General features: G+C 31.8%; 1 protein-coding gene across 22 annotated transcripts in view; it reads right to left on the reverse strand.

Annotated features, from left to right (window-relative positions):
- Positions 1–20,629, reverse strand: part of BAZ2B (bromodomain adjacent to zinc finger domain 2B) — a 290,518-nt gene that overhangs the window by 171,877 nt on the left and 98,012 nt on the right. For 21 of the 22 annotated variants that reach the window (XM_074363742.1, XM_074363741.1, XM_074363758.1 and 18 more), the window contains one exon: positions 5,814–5,856. The exons of the other annotated variant lie outside the window; for it this stretch is intronic. The gene's annotated coding sequence lies outside the window, so the exon portion shown is untranslated. The remainder of the gene's footprint in view (positions 1–5,813; positions 5,857–20,629) is intronic. 22 annotated transcript variants of the gene reach the window in all.

Here is a 20,629-nt window from a genome sequence, read left to right on the forward strand (position 1 = left end):
GACACCCTACAATATGGATGAACCTTGATACATTATACTAAGTGAAATAAGCCAGTCAGAAAACAAAAAATTTTGTATGATCCCACTAATATGAGACATTTCAAGTAATCAAATTAAAAGAAACAGCAAGTAGAGTGGTGGTTACCAATGGCTGGACGCAGGGAGTCTTGGGAGTTCTTTCATGTGTATAGAGTTTCAGTTCTGCAAAATGAAAAAGCTCTGGAGCCTGGTTGCACAACAGTGTGAATGTACTTAACACTACTGAATTATACTATCAGAAGTGGTTAAGATGATAAATTTTTATGTTACACATTTTTATCAGTTTAAAAAAAAGACTTTGAGGTGCTTATGCAGAGATGCCTGGCTTAATTGATAAAGTATGTCTTATGTAATTCAAAATAAAATAAACTTGTGTCTTTTGCAAAGTAGAAAAAAAGTCTTTATACATTAAAAATTATCAAAGATAAAATTCAGATGATGATATTATATTATTATATTATATTTTTTATGTACTGATCAATAGAGTATTTTTACTGAAAATCAACTTATGTATCTCTAATCAGAAACTGATTAGAGATTACACTTACTAAAGAGATCCATAAGATTATACATTATTATAAAAAAAGTTTGAGGTTTTTAAAATATTAAAAATGATGTGAGGAAATAAATTATAAACAGCAATTAAATGAAGTAACAAAAGCAAAGTCAAGTTTCTCCATCCTAGAGAATAGCACAATGAAAGAACTGATATTTTATTCAATTTGGGAACATAAGAAAAGGCTTATTTGAGAAGGCAAGTAAGTTTTAAGAATGAATAGATTGTTCAATATAAGAAAATCAATCAATGTAACACACCACATTAGAACAAAGCAGGGAAAATCATGAGTATCTCAACCAACAAAGCAAAAATATTTGACAAAATCCACCAATCTTTCATAATTTAAAAAAACTCAGAAAACTAGTAATGTAGGGGAACCTTCTCAACATGAGAAGGACATACTGGAAAACCCACAGCTAATGTCATACCACATGGTGAAAGATCAAAAGCTTTCCGCCTAAATCAGAACGAAGAAAAGAATGCTCGCTTTCACCACTGAAAGTTCTAGCCAAAGCCAGAACCAAGAAAAAGAAATAAAAGACATCCAAATTAGAAAAGAAGTAAGCTATCTCTATTTTCAGTTAACATGATCCAAAAGATAGAAAAATCCCCCAAATTAAAAAAAATACTATTAGCACTGATAAACGAATTCAGTAGAGTACCTAATCAACACACACATGTACACAAACACAATCAGCTGTGTTTCTATATACCAACAGTGAACGATCTAAAAAGGAAATTAAGAAAATAATTCCATGTACAATAGCATCCAAAAGAATAAAATACCTAGGAATAACTTAATCAAGGAGGTAAAAGACCTAGACACTAAAAACCTCAAAGCACTGGTACAAAAAATTATTATTAAAGACAACCTGAATAAATGGAAAGATATTCAGTGTGAATGGATTATAAGACAATATTTTTTGTTTCGTTCTTCCTAAACATTTGTTTAAAAATAATTTATTTTAAAAATATTTAATGGAAAAACCATATTAAAATGATTAATTAAAAGTAATTTTACTAGGCACTTACCACTTCCTAAACTTCTTGGTTTGTAAATTCCTACAAGATCTGACTTTTAGGCTCATTTACTTCCCATATTTTACACTTCAACAATATTGGACTAAAATATTTTCATGTCCCTGAACATACATTCTTTCCAATCTATACGCCTGCTTCCTCTTTCTGGATTCTCTTCTAATTCATACCTCAAAAATCTAGCCTAGATGCCTCCCTTGTCTTTAAAGGTTTTAATCCTAGACAGAGTGAGTGAATCATTCCCTTTTCTGTTCTTCTCCTAAAATTCAAGCCATCAAAAAGTGACAACAAGGACCTACTGTATAGCACAGGGAACTATATTCAATTTCTTGTAATAACATATAATGGTAAAGAATATGAAAAGAAAAAATATGTATGTATGTATATGTATAACCAAATCACTTTGCTGTATATCTGGAACTAACACTGTAAATCAATAAAAAAAATTTTTTAAGTGATAATAGAGTTCAAGAAAAATAAACAAAATGTAAACAAATCAAAGACATTTAAACAACGGCATAAACTTCGTCAAATTATCTTGATGTAATCAAGATTAATTCTGGCCATGACTAACAGACCAAAACACAGTGGCTTACAAGATAGAAGCTTATCTCTGTCAAGTCAAAGCAGTCCAATGTAGGACAGATCACTATGGGCAGGGTAATATCCTAAAGTTACCAGGGACTTTCCATCTTATTGTTTTACCCATTCATAGTTTATGGTTTCCCCTCACTGCAACCCTTTCTTTAAGGATACAACTTGCGTACAATACTTCTGCTTATGTGTCTTTAGCCAAAACTTAGTTACAAGACCACATTTAGTTGTAAGAGAGACTGGAAGTGGTATTTTTACTCCAGGTATTGATAGGCTGGGAAAAATTTAGTAGTGGGGGAAAATTGATGTTAGGTTATAACTATCAGTCATTGCCATGCTTGGTTATATCTTATCTGTGGTAGGTACCTAACTGACACTTAAAATTTACTACCTAACACCAATATTTCTAATAGTGTGTACATTGTAAAATTATATAGTAATTCCTTCTAAATTTCAATCTTTAAGTTAAATATTTCTACTGGAAGAGATTAATCTCTATAAAATTTAAATAACATTCACAATAAAATTACCAAGGGAAAAAAAGCAATTTTAATAAAACAGAAAAAGCCACTTCAATTATTTAAAAAGTTGCTTTGTAACAGGTTACTAAATAAGTAGCAAAATGTTTTAAAAGAATATGTAAAATAAAATATAAGCCGTTGTATTAATAAAATTACATATAAACAAAACTACATGTAAGTAAAACTGTATAAATACTCCCAAACAAGATAGAGGATTTGGGGAGATTTAAAAAGAAACAAGTCTATGAGTTATTCTTTATAGTACCTATAAATGCTGTTTGGAGGATCCATATATTAAAACTTATAGATGAAAGGATCACAATGTGTGAGTGAGGTAAATTTGGATATATCCCTGACCTGTATAGTTGATGTCCTACCCCATCCCATATCTATAAAGAAGCAAATCATTAAATTAAACAAGTAAGAGGGAAGAAAGTTAATTAACATTTTTAACAATCTTTAAGATATATGCATATATCATTTTACAGGTGCAGACACTGAGGCACAAAGAGGCTGACTTGCCGAAGGTCGCATACACAGTATACGGCAGCATCAGTACTTGAAGTCTTTCTGGTTCTAAAACCTATGCTCTTTCCTACCCACCCTACTTCCTGTGGTTCAATTTTAGATATTCATGTATTACTATCCTTGTTTCAATTTTAATATAAGAAAACTAAAGACTACTAATTAATTTAACTCTTTCCAGGGTAACTTATGATTACTAGCAAACATTTCCTGAATACTCATTTGCTGAGTACAATTTGAAAATACATATTAAAATATGCAAAATACAAAGAAATATATGTTATCAGTCACACAGGAATAATAGAAATTAAGCATTACCAAACTACTCCGGAGAGGGAATCATTTTCAATTAGGATGATTAGGGAAGGCCTCAAAGAGATGATTACATGTGTATAGGGCATTAGAAGGGAGGTTTGATTTCATCAGGAGAAATAAAAAGCCTGAAAAAGAAAAAGAATATTCTAGGAAAAGGGAATGACATGAGTGTTAAGTATGGTGACAAAATGTATATTCAAGGTGGAGTATGCAGTCCACATTGGGTAGAGTATAGTGTTCTTCGTGAATAGTAAGATATTTGTCTGGGAAATATGTTAGAGCCAAACTGAGGAGGAGTCTTGAATACCAAGTTCAAAAATCTAGATTTGATTTTATAAGAAATGGAAAGTCACTAAACATCTTCAAGTACAGAAACAAGAGAATAAGAGCAATGTTTTAATAAAATTAAATTGAGGATGAGGCATAGGCTTGAATAGAATTGACAATGGCCAGGAAGAAAAAAGATCAGTTAGAAGATTTTGACATTTCTGTGAAATGTAACATGAGGGTAAAAACAGAAATTCTCCTAAATTCTGAAAATTTCTGAATAAAAAAATATATAAGGTATATATTAAATAATATATAAATATTACAGATTCAGCTCTGAAACAATCTATAATATCACCCTCTCTAACCACAACATTTTACTCTTTTAGTTCTTTATCATTCATTTTACCAGCTTGTCTACCTCTAACTAGTCCCTTAATCTCTCCATCTTCTCTGAATATATCAGCACTTCTCTGGCCTCATTTTATTCCAGTCCCATGGTCAACACTTGAATTACTCTCTCAATATCTCAGCCTGAGTCAGTGTCGAAATCTACCCTCTCTTCTTGACTCAAGGGGCTAGAGAAAGCTTCACAACCCTGACATTATTACAAAGAGTTTCTATTATCAGTCACTTATGAAACTCTCAAATGAATACTTCTCAGTCTTTAACTTAACATCCGATAATATTAAACACCACCTCTCTTCCTGAAATTCTTGAATTTAGAGGAGTTGTAATTAAATGTTCTCTTTATATTACCCTAAAAACATGCTGAGAGTCAGTATTTTTTAATAAAAAAAAAACTTTTTCATCCAATGTTAATTTTAACTTCCCTATTGTAAAACACTAGAGCTAAACAGAAGGTTACTACAAAAATATGTTAATATTTTGTTGTAAACTATTCAGTTAGGGCAATAAAGTTCTGATTTTAAAAAAAACAAGCAAGAAACGAGCTACAAATCAGGGCCAGCTAAAATGCTCCCTTAGGAAAATGAATAAATATGCCATAAACATTGTAGACTCAATGATGATGATAAAGCCTTTAAAAACATAATAAAAGTTCTCTCTGGCCTCTCTGAAAAATGTAAATTTAGCAAATGAACCAGTTTTCCAAGAAAAAATGTTAAAACATAAAGATTGTCTATATATGGATTTGCATTTCTGACAATTACTGCTTTTGATGAACAATTAAAACAGAATTAAAGAAACAGATTCACTGAATAAATAATTTACTCAATTTTTTTCTCTGCTATTTGAAAGGAATTTTTCAAAAAAGCTGTAAAATCTCATTATTGTAAATCAGATTTTACTAGTTACGATTTTCTAATAATGTGGATCAAAGTCTTGGATAAAGTTTTTCTTTAAGTAATATTTCCTTATACACAGTAGAAATTAACACTTCAAATAAAATTAAAGCGGAAAAGTATCAGTTTCTTAAGAGAACTATCCTTTTCAACAACTCTCCATATTTGGAAGACTCCTTATAAATCATTTAAATATCAATGAAAAATTTAAGCAAGAAGCCTAATAATTCTTTCAAGGCTGTTTTCACAGTCTTTCTTTAATATGTGATTACAGTCTCAAGTAATTTTATTTTGGTAATTTTTTTCCTAGTATGGAGTCACCTTAAATGTTTTGTGCCATATTTTAGTAAAATCAAAAACTAAATAAAGACAATGTTCTGATTATGATTCACACTGAAATATGTTAACATAATTAGGCATATATTTCAGTTACAAATTAAGTGTAATTTTCATTTTAAATGTTTTAAAATAATTTAAAGAAGTATTTAAATAACTAACAAGAGTGTGAGATGTGATTCACTAAAATTAAATATTCAATTGGCTGTTGAACAGAAGAATAACAATTTAAAATTACAAACATTTTCTAACTTAATTCTCATTCTCAGAGAAAACAAAACATCCTTAAAAGCTTAATTATCATTTTGGTCTTACTGTGATCAATGTGGTCAATCTTGTGACATCACTATTGAGCAATCTGCAATAGGAAAACAGAAATAGCATTCAGCTGAATCATACTTGAGTAAATCATTTCAGAAACTAAGAAGTTTGTTTAGAGTACTAGTCTTTCTTTATACTGTAAGTCATATTTAAATTAATATTGTCGGGAAAATTGTAATTGGCATGACACAAATAAGCATAAAACACATGGAGTTTATGTACAGGTTATTATTTATTATAATGTGGTAAATTATATTTTGTTTATAATCAGCAACACTCCAGGGTTAACATAACATATTAGTAAATAAACATAGGACATTTGGGTTAGTTTTACTTGTTTTCAAACATTTACTGAGAAGACAATCACAGTGTCTTAAATATATTACAAACAAAAGACAGCCAGGTATTGTTTATAGATACCTTTTCCTCTATGATTAGATTAGTAGCTTAGCTTATGGTTAGAACATGGATTTTCTTCTTACCAAGTAGGAGAAATTGCCACATGCTAACCCTTACGAATGGTAACAAAACTATTAAAGATTGAAAATATCATTGGAAAGGAACTATACACCATAAACCCAAGGGAAGTTGTAAGTTAAACTATTTTCTAAACTATGTATGGCTTAGAATTCTTATTCCTGTCAAATCTAAGCTTTTAGAAATTTCTTAACAAGGTATGATTTAAGGTAAGCTTTAAAATGTTTAGTGTTAAAATTAATACAATGTTTACAATGTTTTAAGATTCATAATTAGATTTCATGGATTATTTCATCAGATCCTCAGAACAATTCCTTCACAGAAGTGGGAAAGAGTTATTTCTTATTATACATTCAGGGAAAAATAGATGTTGGAGAGGAGACACGACTTGTCCAAGCACACAGAACTGAGTTTTCCTTGGTTCCTTTTTTAATTCACGCCTCCCATCAATTCATCCTGCCAACCATTCCTCCTCATTCTGCCCTTAATTCAAAAACATTACTGCTTTTAACCTCACTAGTTCAAGATATTGCCCTCCCACACTACTATTATAATCTCTCCACTTCTATTCTAGACAACAAATACATCAGCTCACATCACTTCCTACTCAGAACTGTCCAATGGCTTTCCCATAACTTAGAATAAAATCCATAATACCTACCATGGCCTATTAGTCCCTCTGTCACCTGGTCTCCTGACCACATCTCCTGTCACTGTCTCTCTACTAAGCTCCAGTCATAATGACCTTTTTGATATTCCATAAATATACCAAACTTGTCCCTCTTCTAATGGCCTTGACACTTGCTGTTCTCTCAGCCTGGAGCAACTGTTCCGCATATCTTTATAGGACTGGCTTTCTCTCTTCATTCGTGTCTGATAACAAGTGTCCCTTCCTCAGAAATGCTTTCCTTACCACCAGAGACTATTTTCAGACACCAGCTCCATGACAGAAGATCACTGGAGCACTAGTATAATAGCTGGAACCCAATAACTACTCAGGAGATAGCTGCTTAATGAATTAGTGAAAAATTACTTACTGATTTCCTACTGCATCTAGCACTATAGCCACTCAGAGGGACATATAAATAGAAATGCTTATGACTTCTATCTGTTTAAGGAAAATATGCCGTAACAACTCTGTATGTATTTTAGAAAGTTCACTGCAGAGACAGTCTGGGAAGCTCAAAAAAAAAAAAAAAAAAAAGCAAGGCAGTGGGTGGTGTGAGAGTGGGTGTGCTAAGTTACAGGTGTGGTACAATGACAATCTGGATAATGAAGATGAGGACTGCAAAGAGAATGGGAAACCCAAGAATCATCTTACATGTAGAAACAACAAACATGCTAAATTAAGAATTAGAGAAGGATAACAGGGAATGAAAGATTACCAGGGACACAATGAAAGAAATCTGAGGTGGCAGCATGGAGTGATTTTTATTTTGGAGAGTAAGTAAGCCCAGTGTTACAACCGGCTATTCAAATAGAGATGCTTCCCAACAACAGGTAGAAACTGGGATTTAGAATAGTCCAAGATTTAAAAATCAGTCATACAAAAAAGTACGATTCAAGACAAGAGAGTGGATGAGTTCACCAAGGGAATGAATACACAGAAAGGACAGACTATTCAGCAGAATTTGGGGAGATACCTATACATAAGGCTCATGGGAAGCAAGAGAGGGACATTGCACAGTGCTCTGATATAAGCCCAAGGAATAGAGAAATGAAAAATACGCCGATTAAAAGCAAAAGAGGAAAGATTTCTAAGGAGGAGAATGTGTTAGTTTTAAATGATACATGGAGGGATCAGAGAAGATGACTGGAAACTTACTTTCTCTAAACTACCCATGCTCCCACCAGATTAAATCAGGTTAGAAGAAGGCTACATAGATGGAATACATTACTCTCTGTATCCAAAGACCTGCCTTCAAGGAACTCTGTCCCAGCATTATGCTCTCAATTTCAATCAATACAAAAAAAAAAAAAAAAAAAAATCTTGTGATGGTAAAGTGTCAATACTAAAAGTCTTGTGAAAGAAGCAATTATAATTTCTATAAAACTGTCCAATTTAAAAAGGTATTCAATATTTAAAAACAGTTACATTCAAACACTGTTCATAACTGAATAAAAAGATAAATGTTCCATTTTATTTATTTTTTTTGAGGGAAAAAAGCAAGATATTTAAGACCAAACCCATAGTTTAAAATGCATACTTTATTTAAAGTCCTAAACCTCATGGTATAAAAACCTAGTAAAGGAATTCTTTCATCATGGTAGCAGTTTTTACACATAATTTCCTGGATATTTGCAAATGCATGAGGAAAAAAATACATGAAATTAAAATGACACTAGAGGTTAAAGCCAGACAAATCTAAGGGCTTCTCATAACAATCCAAAGTGGCTTTTACAAGGAAAAGATAATTCTTTAAAATCATCTTGAAACGAGGAATATATTCAAATTATACATATAAAAAGTAATATTACATTTTATGTAAATGTAATTCAACTATGTATTTTCCCCTACAAGACACCATTTTAGCAAATATGAACAGAGAAAATCTTAACTACACCTACCCTCAGAAAACATCTACCAATGTTAAAGTGTGAGAAAAGAATCTTAAGTCATGATATACAATTATATGACTGTTTCCAGTAATTAGAATGTAACTGTCTCTATTTTTCTTCTTCCTCTGTCCCCAAAGGGAAAAAGTCTTTCCTTATGTAATCAATTTCAGCATATTCAAGTCTTATCCTTCACTTTACAACCCTACATAAGTTTCAATATATACAAAGCAAGTATAGCTTATTGAAAATATTCAAAGGAATAAATGAATAGCAAATCTATACTGACTGTTTCTCACCTCACTCAAATTGAACATGGAAATCTATGCTAATTAATCCTAAAATTCACTTGAAGTAAAAGTCACTAAAATATTTAATCATTCATTTATATATCAGTTTAATGTTTTCTCTGTGCTCTATGCTCTTTTAAGAGCATAATTTAAAAATTATTTTAAAAATTTACATGTGAAAAGTAATCTCACAAACCATATGTTACCTGTAGGTTGTTTTAGTGTTGCAATCTTGTAGACATGTCTTTATCATTCCCTTCTTAGAGAATCACAACTATGCATATTTTGGCATATGTTTTTATGGTTTAATAAAAACGTTATAAAACTCTAAAACACGCTTCTAGCATCAACTAGCTATTTCAAATCCTTACTACTACTACTACTACTACTGAGGGAAATTATTCAGTAGGAAAAAATCACAAGCTTTGATAAGCAATACTTTTTTTGCGGAAGAATACTTGTAAATAATAGGGAACTATAAACCTGGGAAACCGGTGAAAATGTGACCTATTACTAATGGGATACAGCATCAATATCTGTGGGATGTGGGTTCTACAGTCCACAGATAACAGTGAACTGACTGTAGGAAGCTACTTTATGTAAGGGGTCTGAGCATCCACCGGTTTTGGTATCCATGGCAGATCCTGGAATCAATCCTCCACTGATATCAGGGGACAACTCTATCAAGAGCTGTGCAATGAAACTACGCAATAAAGGAAATGTTCAGTATCTGCACTGTCCAATACTTAGCCCAGAGCCAAATGTGGCTATTGAGTACTTGTAATACAGTTAGTGTGACTAAGGAATTGACTTTAAAATATTAATTAATTTTAATTTAAATATCCACATGTAGCTATACAACACTAGACAGTGCAAGTAGGCATTTCTAAAACTATACCAGGATCGAAGTATAAATGATCCTCCAGAAATATCTGAAAATTTACTTTCTCTATTTTTTTTAGACATAGGAAAAAACCCTTCTACTGTGTTGGGTTGGATATGTTCAGTTTAGGAACACTGCTCCAAATCTTGAGGGGAATATTTTATCTTCAAACAACCTTCAAGTTTATGTTGGGGGGAAAAGAAGATTCATTTTATTGCAGAATTCTAATGGTATCATAGTGTGTATAAAGGGGAATAGTCCTTGGTCTTGGAGAATTGAGTTTTAAATCTCCTTAAATTTAAATTTAAATCAGCTGGGTAGAAGTGGTTTACTTCATTTATTTGCACACTATTATGACTAAAACCTCAACAGAATTTAGAAAAAAGAAATTTATTTTATTAACAATATTAATAGCCCTGATCCTTGGGAATATCTTTTGTTATCAATTATTTTCCCTTTCTCATCATATTTTAAAGAAAAAACACGAGCAAGCTTTAACAGCAAGACAAGAGTTTTAACTAAGAATGTAACATGGTATGTATGAAAGAAGCCTGCCATCTAGTCTAGAGCAGGCATACAAATAGAAGACCTTATAAAACATTAACAGAACTTCTGTTAAGCTGTTGTGTCAAGTAAGAAAAGCACTAATCAATTTAGATACTTTATCTATAAGCACCAAAGCTTTAAAGTGATAGAAATCATATCCTGACCTGTACAGTGACTATGTTGGTGCCAAGCTAACTGTTGTTTTCCTCATTTCATTGGGGGGAAGATATCAAAAGCAGAGAAAAGAAGAAAAATAGGCAGCTTGAACGGATAGTTCCAATTCCAAGCAGTATTTTCGGTGCATAGTACTCACTGAATGCATTCTGTCCTCAGTTTCAACTGCAAGTCTAAGCAGGGTATGCAATAAAATATAAGATATGCTTCTTCCCTTAATGTTCAGAAAGGCTGTTAAGGTAGTACTTTCAATGACACTGCACATTAATTCATGTACATTAATCCAATCCCTCCGTACCCCACATACCAAGGGATGACTGTAATTCAATACCTGCTGTTAGAAATAATCAGAAGTGTAAACCACTATCTACACTAGAGATACCCAGAAAGCTAAAAAGTGCTGACTCTACAGCCTCCCAAGAAAGTCTAGAAATAAAGCAAATGACAGTTTCTCACTTTAAAACACCAAACTTTGTCATATCACAACTTAAAGTGAGTTTCCCCTTAAGACAACTGCCTTAAGTAATAAAGAAAACCAAAAGCAAAAACAAAAAAAGCATGTACAATCTCTTTAAAATCTTAAAGAGAAAATTTACCAGGATTCTAATTTTTTGTCACCCTCTCCAAACTACTACTCTCTTCTACTAAACAAACAGCACTTCAGGTAAAACCAAATATAAACAGATGGCATTTAAAAAAACACTTCTTGCAAAATCTCTAATTCGAAAAGATACATACACACTAATGTTCATAGCAGCGCCACTGACAGTAGCCAAGACATGGAAGCAATCTAAATGTCCATCGACAGATGACTGGATAAAGAAGTTGTTACACACACACACACACACACACACACACACACACACACAGTGGAATACCAGTCAGCCATAGGAAAGAATTAAATGATGCCATCTGCAGCAAAATGGGTGGACGGAGAGATTATCACACTAAGTGAAGTAAGTCAGACAGAGAAAGACAAGTACAATATGATACCACTTATATATGAAATCTAAAAAAAGATGCAAATGAATTTATTTACAAAAGAAACAGACTTGCAGACACAGAAAACAAACTTATAGGGGAAGTGGGGGAGGGATAAATTAGAAGTCTGGGATTAACATATACAACACTACTATATATATAAAACAGATAACAAACAAGGGCCTACTGTATAACACAGGGAACTATATTCAATGCCTTGTAATAACCTATAATGGAAAAGAATCTTAAAAAGAATAGATTTATATATGTATATAAATATCTATGTATAAATGAATCATTTTGCTGTATACCTAAAACTAACACAACATTGTAAATCAACTGAATGTCAATAAAAAAGTAAAATTTTAAAAATTAAAAAATTAAATTAAAAAAATTTAAGTGATGTAAATGAACTTACTAATAAGACAGAAATAGACTCACGGACATAGAAAACAAACTTATGGTTACCAAGGGGGTAGTGGGGGTGGGGAAGGAATTAGGAGCTTGTGATTATCAGATATGCACTATTAGATATAAAATAGATAAGTAACAAGGTCCTGCTGTACAGCATAGAGAACTATATTCAATATCTTGTAATAACTTATAATGGAAAATATATATATGTATAACTAAGTCACTTTGCTGTACACTTGAAACTATCACAACATTGTAAATCAATTATACTTCAATAATATAAATAATAAATATTTTTTAAAAGCCCTTGTCTTTTTGTTCATTTTTATTTGTATATATATTTTTATTGAAGTATAGTCAGTTTACACTGACTATAAGATATTGAATACATATCTACTGTATAGATATTGTGCTATACAGTATGAACTTGCTGTTTATCTATTTTATATATATATATTAGTTAGTATCTGCAAATCTCGAGCTCCCAATTTATCTCTTCCCACACCCTTACCCCCCAGTAACCGTAAGTTTGTTTTCTATGTCTGTGAGTCTGTCTCTGTTTTGTAAATAAGTTTGTCTGTCTTTTTTTTTTTTTTTGATTCCACATATGAGTAATACACGGTATTTTTCTTTGTCTTTCTGGCCTACTTCACTTAGAATGACAATCTCCAGCTCCATCCATGTTGCTGCAAATGCCATTATTTTATTCTTTTTTATGGCTGAGTAGTATTCCATTGTATACATATACTACAACTTCTTTATCCAGTCATCTGTTGACGGGCATTTAGGTTGTTTCCATGTCTTGGCTATTGTAAATAGTGTAAAAAGCACTTCTTGTATTGTCAATGATTTCACATTCCTTATAAAATAAAATTACATTTCCATAAATTACTAAAATGTGTCAATAATTTCATTATCCTTACTGCAAAAAGATGTCATTCCCTCAAAATGTATCATATTCTTCATTTGCAATTTGTCCTTACTATTCTGTGTGATTGAAACTTCTCTAGATAAGTTGTAATTCCCATAGGTTAACTCACAAAATTTTTAGATAATTAACATAAGCCTTATTACATGAAGTTTAGCTAGAGCTCAGATAGCAACTTCATAATTTTGCTGATAATAAAAACCATGCAAACAAAACACAAATGGCTATCTGACTTGGTGAATTTTTTAAAATTTAATTATATATAAAGCTGCATGTTTTTCTAACATTTACCACTAATTAGCACTTCTCAAAATCTTTATTCACTTGTTCATGGGTTTCTGCTTTAGAGCCATAAATGGCCAGCCAGTAGAGGAAGAAAGTGGTAGCACTGTCAACAGGTGTTGAAACATTCTTGAGGCTAATATACACAATATCCAAAAATGAACTAATCACTTGGTGAAGTAATATAATGAAGGGCTTCATTTAAGAAAAATTATATGCTGTTTTAGCTGTATTTTACTTCTCTAACTGTAAGTTTTTTAGGGAATTCAACTCAAACTGTAGCAATAGAAAGGTGAAGCTTTTAGGAATTACCTAAAATAAAATACATTACCTTATGTATTTTAACTAAAATAAAATACATTATCTGAGTATAAATTATGGGGAAATTTTAGTTTTCATGTAAATTAGAGTCCATCTTAGTCCTGTCAACAAAGACTAAATCAAAAGATAATCTGCCACTTATAAAACTGCCTTTAAAAAACCACCTCACTTGAACAAGAAAGCGATCAAGACAAACATAAGTTCATAGTTTTTATAAAGGTTTCATGTATCATAGCTGAAAAGACTTAAATGAAACTATTCTACTCCAAACCTTCAAAGATTGATATTCAGATTATGGCTATGAAGACTGGTGAAGCAATTAAGCAATTTAACAATATACAATCAAAAAAATATTTAGTTAGATACAATAACTAACGTTGCCATGACTAGTAAATACTAGATTTCAGATAATATATATTTTATTCTTTTCTATTAAAAGAACTTTGCTATGAATACTTAGGGATATTAAGTAATCATTACTGCTATATTATTTTTCTGAGAACTATTAAATATTTCATCATAAAAGAAATTTGGTCTCATTCTTTCAACAAGGGACCACATTGTCCTGGCCCACTTTCAGAATTTTGGGATACATGCATAAGGTATCTTAGGCAATCTCTTAGTACTTTAGTTTGCCATACCATAATTATCTACTTCACAAGGATGTTGTGAAGCTTTAGTTAATTATGCTTATAAATTTTTTTGAGGTATACAGATGAAAGAGAGGTGTAAAGTTCAGACACAATTAATTGCTATGTACTTGATGGAAAAAATGCCTTTTAAGAGCATTTAATAATAGCAACATGGATGAGACAGAGAAGACTGGGGTAGGAATAAGTTTGGTGATGGTGGTAATATTAAGAAATCAAGAATTTTGTTTTGGCAAATTACCTAAATGAAGAGTTTCAGAAAAAATGACATTATCAACTGTGATAAATGCTGCTGGAAAAATGATTAAGCTAAGGACTGAGAAATGGTCATTAATAAATTTCACTGGTGCCCGTGACAAGAATGGCATCAGCAGAGTGGTATACACAAAAGTATTGAATAACGTATGTAAAGCAGAGAAAGTATAATGAGGACGTTGAAGCAGCATATATATGGACAACTCTTTGAAGTTCTGCTACAAAAAACTGTAGAGAAATAGTACTGTAGCTTGAGGAGGATGTGGGGTCTTGAAAGGTTTTTGTATTAAAATGGAGGAATACTAGAGCATGTTTATATGCTGATGAGACTGATCTAGAGAAGGAAAAAAATGATGATGGGGAAAATTACAAAAGCAAACCAATGATTACCAAGCACCTGATAAATGCATAGATCTATCTTTGCTGCTGGAAATACAAAAAGAGTAAATATAAGATGTGAACTAATTTAATAATTCTATGGAAACAATATTAAAAATCATAGGGGAAGATACCACTATAATTAAATCAAAGATCCTTTAGGAACAATATTATTTTGTAATAGAGGCTGCCATGCTAAAAATATGAAAGCAATGTTGACGTATTTTACAATGTGACAGCAATGTCCTTCTAAGCTATACACAGCCATACACAGCTTTTATTTGATTATGCACAGTGGGGCTTAAATAGGATCAACATTAGACAAAAACTAAAGCAATCAATTTTAAAAAACATCTCCACTATAGTTTCCCATTTCCCTCCTCTGTACTGACCCCTTTTCCACTTTGGGATTTCCAGCACCATTCTATTCTACAACTTATCAATCTATTCAAAACAGAAAACAATTCATATTATCAATCATTTACACAAAACTTTATCATTTAAGTTCCATTCTCCCTGCTTATTAATTACTTTTCACCATGTTTCCTTGCCTCCTTAGCTAAAACGTATAGTTATAAAGAATTTGAAAGTTTTAAAGACAACTACTAATTACATATTAGTGTATATTAATTTAGATAAGTTACTCAAACAGATTTGCATCTTAGGCTTTTTTCCCTCTAATTGTAACATCCTTTATTTCTGTATATTTTTATACCCTGTCCTGTTCTAAAATATGAGGTAACATACTAAAATGAGGTAATACACTTAAAAAGTACATAATATCTAAAATAAAAATAAAAACTTGAAAGTGAGAAATATAAGATCAGGACAAGAAGGTTAGTTTCAAAACTGCATGCCATAAGGCCCTGTACCGTTTGCTCTGGAGGACCAAATATGTGGCTTTGAGTTTCCTGATAATCAATGCAAAGAAGAAATGACTGCTGTACATAGCTGTTGTTTGTATTTTGTTTGTATTATTCACAGTATTCATAAAGTGAAAAGAAATCATTTTCTTAAAGAGAGAACTGCTCTGTTTGTTACTGTGACCTAAGGAAAGTCATTCTATTGAGTGATCAAAAATATTCCAGCAATAAACAAAATAATGAGTTTTGAAGGACTATTTCTTTAAACTTCCCTCAGACTGGCCATTGGCATCATACTTGAGAACATTTTAGCAGCTCAGACATTATGGTTCACATAAGCTACACATAACTTTAATTCGAGGATAATGTATAAACTACCCAGAGCAGTATTCTACATGTTTCAGGTACTCCTTCCCCAAATATTAAAATTTTAGACTTCACAATGGATTTCAAAAACTGAGGTAAAATTTACATAAAATAAAGTTCACCATGTTAAAGTGTGCAATTCAGTGATTTTTTTGATGCAATTTTAAAAGGAATTTTTTTACTTTCCTTTTCTGATATTTCATTTTTATTGTAAGGAAATGCAATAGATTTCTGTATGTTAACCTTATATCCTGCTACCTTGCGGAATTTATCAATTCTAGTAGTTTTTGTGTGGAATCTTTAGGGTTTTCTACATATAGTATCATGTAATCTGCATATAGTAACAAGTTTACCTCTTCCCTTCCAACTTGGATCCCTTTTATTTCTTTTTCTTACCTGATTGCTATGGCTAGGACTTCTAATACTATGTTAAATAGAAGTGGTGACAGTGGACATCCTTGCCTTGTTCCAGATTTTAGCAGGAAGGCTTTCAACTTTTCACTGTTGAGTATTTTTTGGCTGTGGGCCATTTGTATATCTTCTTTAGAGAAATATTCAAATCCTTTGCCCAGTCTTTAATTGGGTTATTTATCATTTTTGTTGTGGAATCCACACTGTGAACACTGTTATGTTCATAATGAATTTTTAAAGATTGTCATCTGTTACCAGTTTTTAGATTGAGTGACAAAACATAAAAAATTATAATTTGTGAAAAGGCAAAGAAAGATGGCAGATCAAAATTACTTAGAGGCAAGAAAACATATCTCCATATTATAAGAATCTACTGTATAATATTAATATCAACACTAAATCCTTGTACTGCCTGCGAATTCTCTTCCTCTTCACCATCAAATGTACTACCTAGTTAATGAACAGTTGATATCCATAAGGAGACATACTGTTTTAACATTCAATGAAAAATGGCCCTTGTCATATATTCAGAAAAAGGGTAGATATTAAAACAGCTTGGAGGATTTCAAAAGAAAGTAACAAAATAAATAAAAGTAAAAGCATATAATATTTGTATGCTGAGTTCTATGCAGCTTAAAAAAATTAAAAGCTCTCTTATTTGGAGCTTTAAAGGAAATACTAGCCTGATTTTTTTCAAACACAGCCAAGGATATGCCAGTGCCTGGATTACTCTGGTCTGAACAGGTAACGCTTTTCTTTAAAGTCCTAGGAACAGAATGAATAACATTATTGATCATCAAACTAGTTAACCAGATTCAACCAGCTGGAATTCATGGTAAAAAGGATGGGGAAAAGAAGACTTCTGAGTTTAATGATTGTGATGCTTAAGAGCTAGAATCTGGAACAAAGATACTACTGAATTTGCTGGGAGAAGAGGGCAAAATCATGAAAAGTTGCTAAATTTTATCACTTGAATATCTAGGTTTTAGAAGATACAGTTTTAATTCACTACATCATAGTCAGTACATTTTATTATGCTATTTACTCTTTTTTTCCTTATACTGGGGTTTCCATGACTTGTCCCCTAACATGACTTGGCATGTTCTCTGTTCCACCTAGTGATGCACGGGCAGAATTTACCAAGTAACAATTTATGTCATCATTACATCATAACAAATATGTCTTAATTTATAATTTCAATATATATTGTTGTTATTATCTATGATACATAATCATTACATATTAAATACCACCCGGCTTTGTTCTCAAAATAATTTATAAAGATGATTTAAATGAAAAGTAGATTCTTATTCTCAAAACTGCTAGTGAATTAAACAAGCATAAAAGTTGGAATATTTCAAAGAGAATAGCTGCCTTCAGTTTCTCAAAAAAAATTGTGAAGTGAACTATTCAGGATGAAACAATGACTGTTTGGGGAGCAATCCAAAGAATAACCACATACTGCAAAATGTGTAGACTATGTTCTTCCTTTTCCTATTATATACCTAAACAAAATGGGCAAAGAAGCTTCAATAAAAGTATAAAAGGTTTAATGCTGAACTGCTACAGTTATGCACTTCATTAACAACTTTTCTAATATTAAGCAGAAATGGTATAAAAATATGCCAATACAATATAATGCTTGCTTTTTTAAAAAAAATTGGTTTAGAATTTTTAAAAACAAAAGTATATAAGACACTCAAATCTTTAATGATAAAAATGAATTTTTAGTTCAAAATTTAAATATGATTTCACTTTTCTATTTCATTTATTATCATAATATTTTAAATAAATATATATATAAATAAATATTTTAACATTTTCAGCAACTAATTCCTCTGGGAGATAATTTTTTCTATTGTCTACCTTCATCCAAAGAAGCTAGTTCAATACATTAAGCCACAAAAACTGTTCCATGATAAAATAATGTCTTGTACAGTGATACACAGTAGGTTTTCAATACCCATCTGTTAAACTAAGTTGTGTATCTTATCTGTGCCTTATCTTCCTCTGAGGTGCAGTACCATCTAAGTGGAGAATAAAAATTCTGATCATTGGTTTAAAATTTAAAATATTCTTACTTACAAATCAATTTCACATTAGAAAATGGACAATTTCATTCCAGCATAGAAAAGACAAGGGATAAAATAGTAGAGTAATACTCTATTTGAAAAATCTCCCCTATATATCACCCTGAGAAGAGAGTGACACTACCTTAAGTGATCTTTTTCTATCATTTAGAACTCTAGGACATTTCTAACTTTTCTGTCTTCCTTCCTTTTGTCAGGCAAAAAGCAACTTCCTCCAGAAACCCTTTCCTAACCTCTGCCATCTGGCCTCCAATTCCAACTCTCAGTACTCCTTGTAGCCTGGATAAGTGAGGTAATCTTAACATCTTATAAGATTCTGTGCATATGTCTATCACTGAATAACTTATCACATATTGTTAAGATTTTCTTTTTAATAGTTTGTTTCCTTTTACTAGACTCCAAGGTCCACACAAGCAATGCTTATGTCTAATATATAATAGATGCTTGTGGTATAATAACAAATAAATATTTAGTCTTAGCCCCTCGTTCCTGGCACAGAGCACCAAAAGCTCTGGAATTTAAACTTTCTGTCTTTGTATGCTACTTAGATGACTTATGGGGAAGGAGTAGGTAGACAGCTTCAGGATAGGGGCTGGTCACCAGAAAAACTAACTACTCAATTAGAGGATTAGAACTTTCAGCTCCACTCCAACCCCCATCTCTGGAGAGAAGATAGGGATTTGAGATTGAGTTCAGTCACTGATGGCCAATGATTTAATCAACCATGCCTAGATAATGAAATTTCCATAAAAGCCCCTAAACAATAGAGTTCAGGGAGCTTTCAAGTTATTGAACAGGTTCACATCCCAGGAGTGGTGTGTACTGACTCAAGGGTTCTGAGACAGAGGCTCCTGTGCTCAGGACCCTTCTGGATCGTACCCTATGTACCTCTTCATCTGGCTGTTCATTTGTATCCTTTATAATAAATGTAGTAATAAGTATAACACTTTTCTTGAATTCTGTTGAGTTCTGAGGGAGTAGTCATGGGAACCCCTGATTAGTAGTTGGCCAGGTATAAGTGTGGGTAGACTGAGGACCTCATTTGCAGCTGGCATTGGAAGTGGGGGCAGCCTTGTGGGACAGAGACCTCAATCTGTGGAATCTACACTAACTGAATAGTTCGTGTACGAACTGAATTAAACTGTTAGAGATGGTGTTAGAGAATTGGAGAATTTCTTGTTTGTTTTGGGGAAAAAAATCAACAATAATAAATTTATTTTGGAGAAATGAATGACTGAAAAGTAAATAAAAAAGAAGTAAATCACATTTATCTTATTTATTAACATGTATAGCCATTCTCGCATGAGTTTTTAGTTTGTTTTCCCTTTTTGCTATTCCTTTATATTCAATTTTTCTATATAGACAATGCTTCATTTTGTCTTTGATAATTATTGTAATTATTTTAACATAAACACCCTTTCAAAATGAGTATGACTTTCAAGTTTACCAAAACTTAAACCAAAGCATATTAGCAAAATCAAAATCAAAAATAAAAATCTGATTCTCCTTTATGAAAGAGAATATAACCTGTATCATATTATTTATCATAAAAAACTTGAGAATAAGGATTGTGTTTTAAAGAATTTTCTTTTCCAAATATTAACAGAGTGCTCAGGACACAAAGGGTACTCACTAACTAGCTGGAAGAGAAAAAGAAATATTGTGAAAGAAAAAAAGTTAGAAAAAACCCTGGAAATTGGAACAAAAGAGTGGAAAGATCTTACTAGAAAACTGGAAGAAAAAAAAAGTATAGGATAGGAGAGGGAAGTAAAGGGAATACTGAATTTGGCCAAAGAATATTTTAAGTGATCCTCAAGAAAGTAATGTTAGATAAAAAAAAAAAAAATCATGAAAGGTTGATCAGATCACACATAGATAAGACACGAAAGGGGAACCTGATGCAAGAAATCTGGTAATAAGAGACCCAGAGTCGCTAAAACAATCT

This window comes from Camelus bactrianus, chromosome 5 (assembly GCF_048773025.1).
Source record: "Camelus bactrianus isolate YW-2024 breed Bactrian camel chromosome 5, ASM4877302v1, whole genome shotgun sequence".
NCBI classification, from domain to species: Eukaryota; Metazoa; Chordata; class Mammalia; order Artiodactyla; family Camelidae; genus Camelus; species Camelus bactrianus.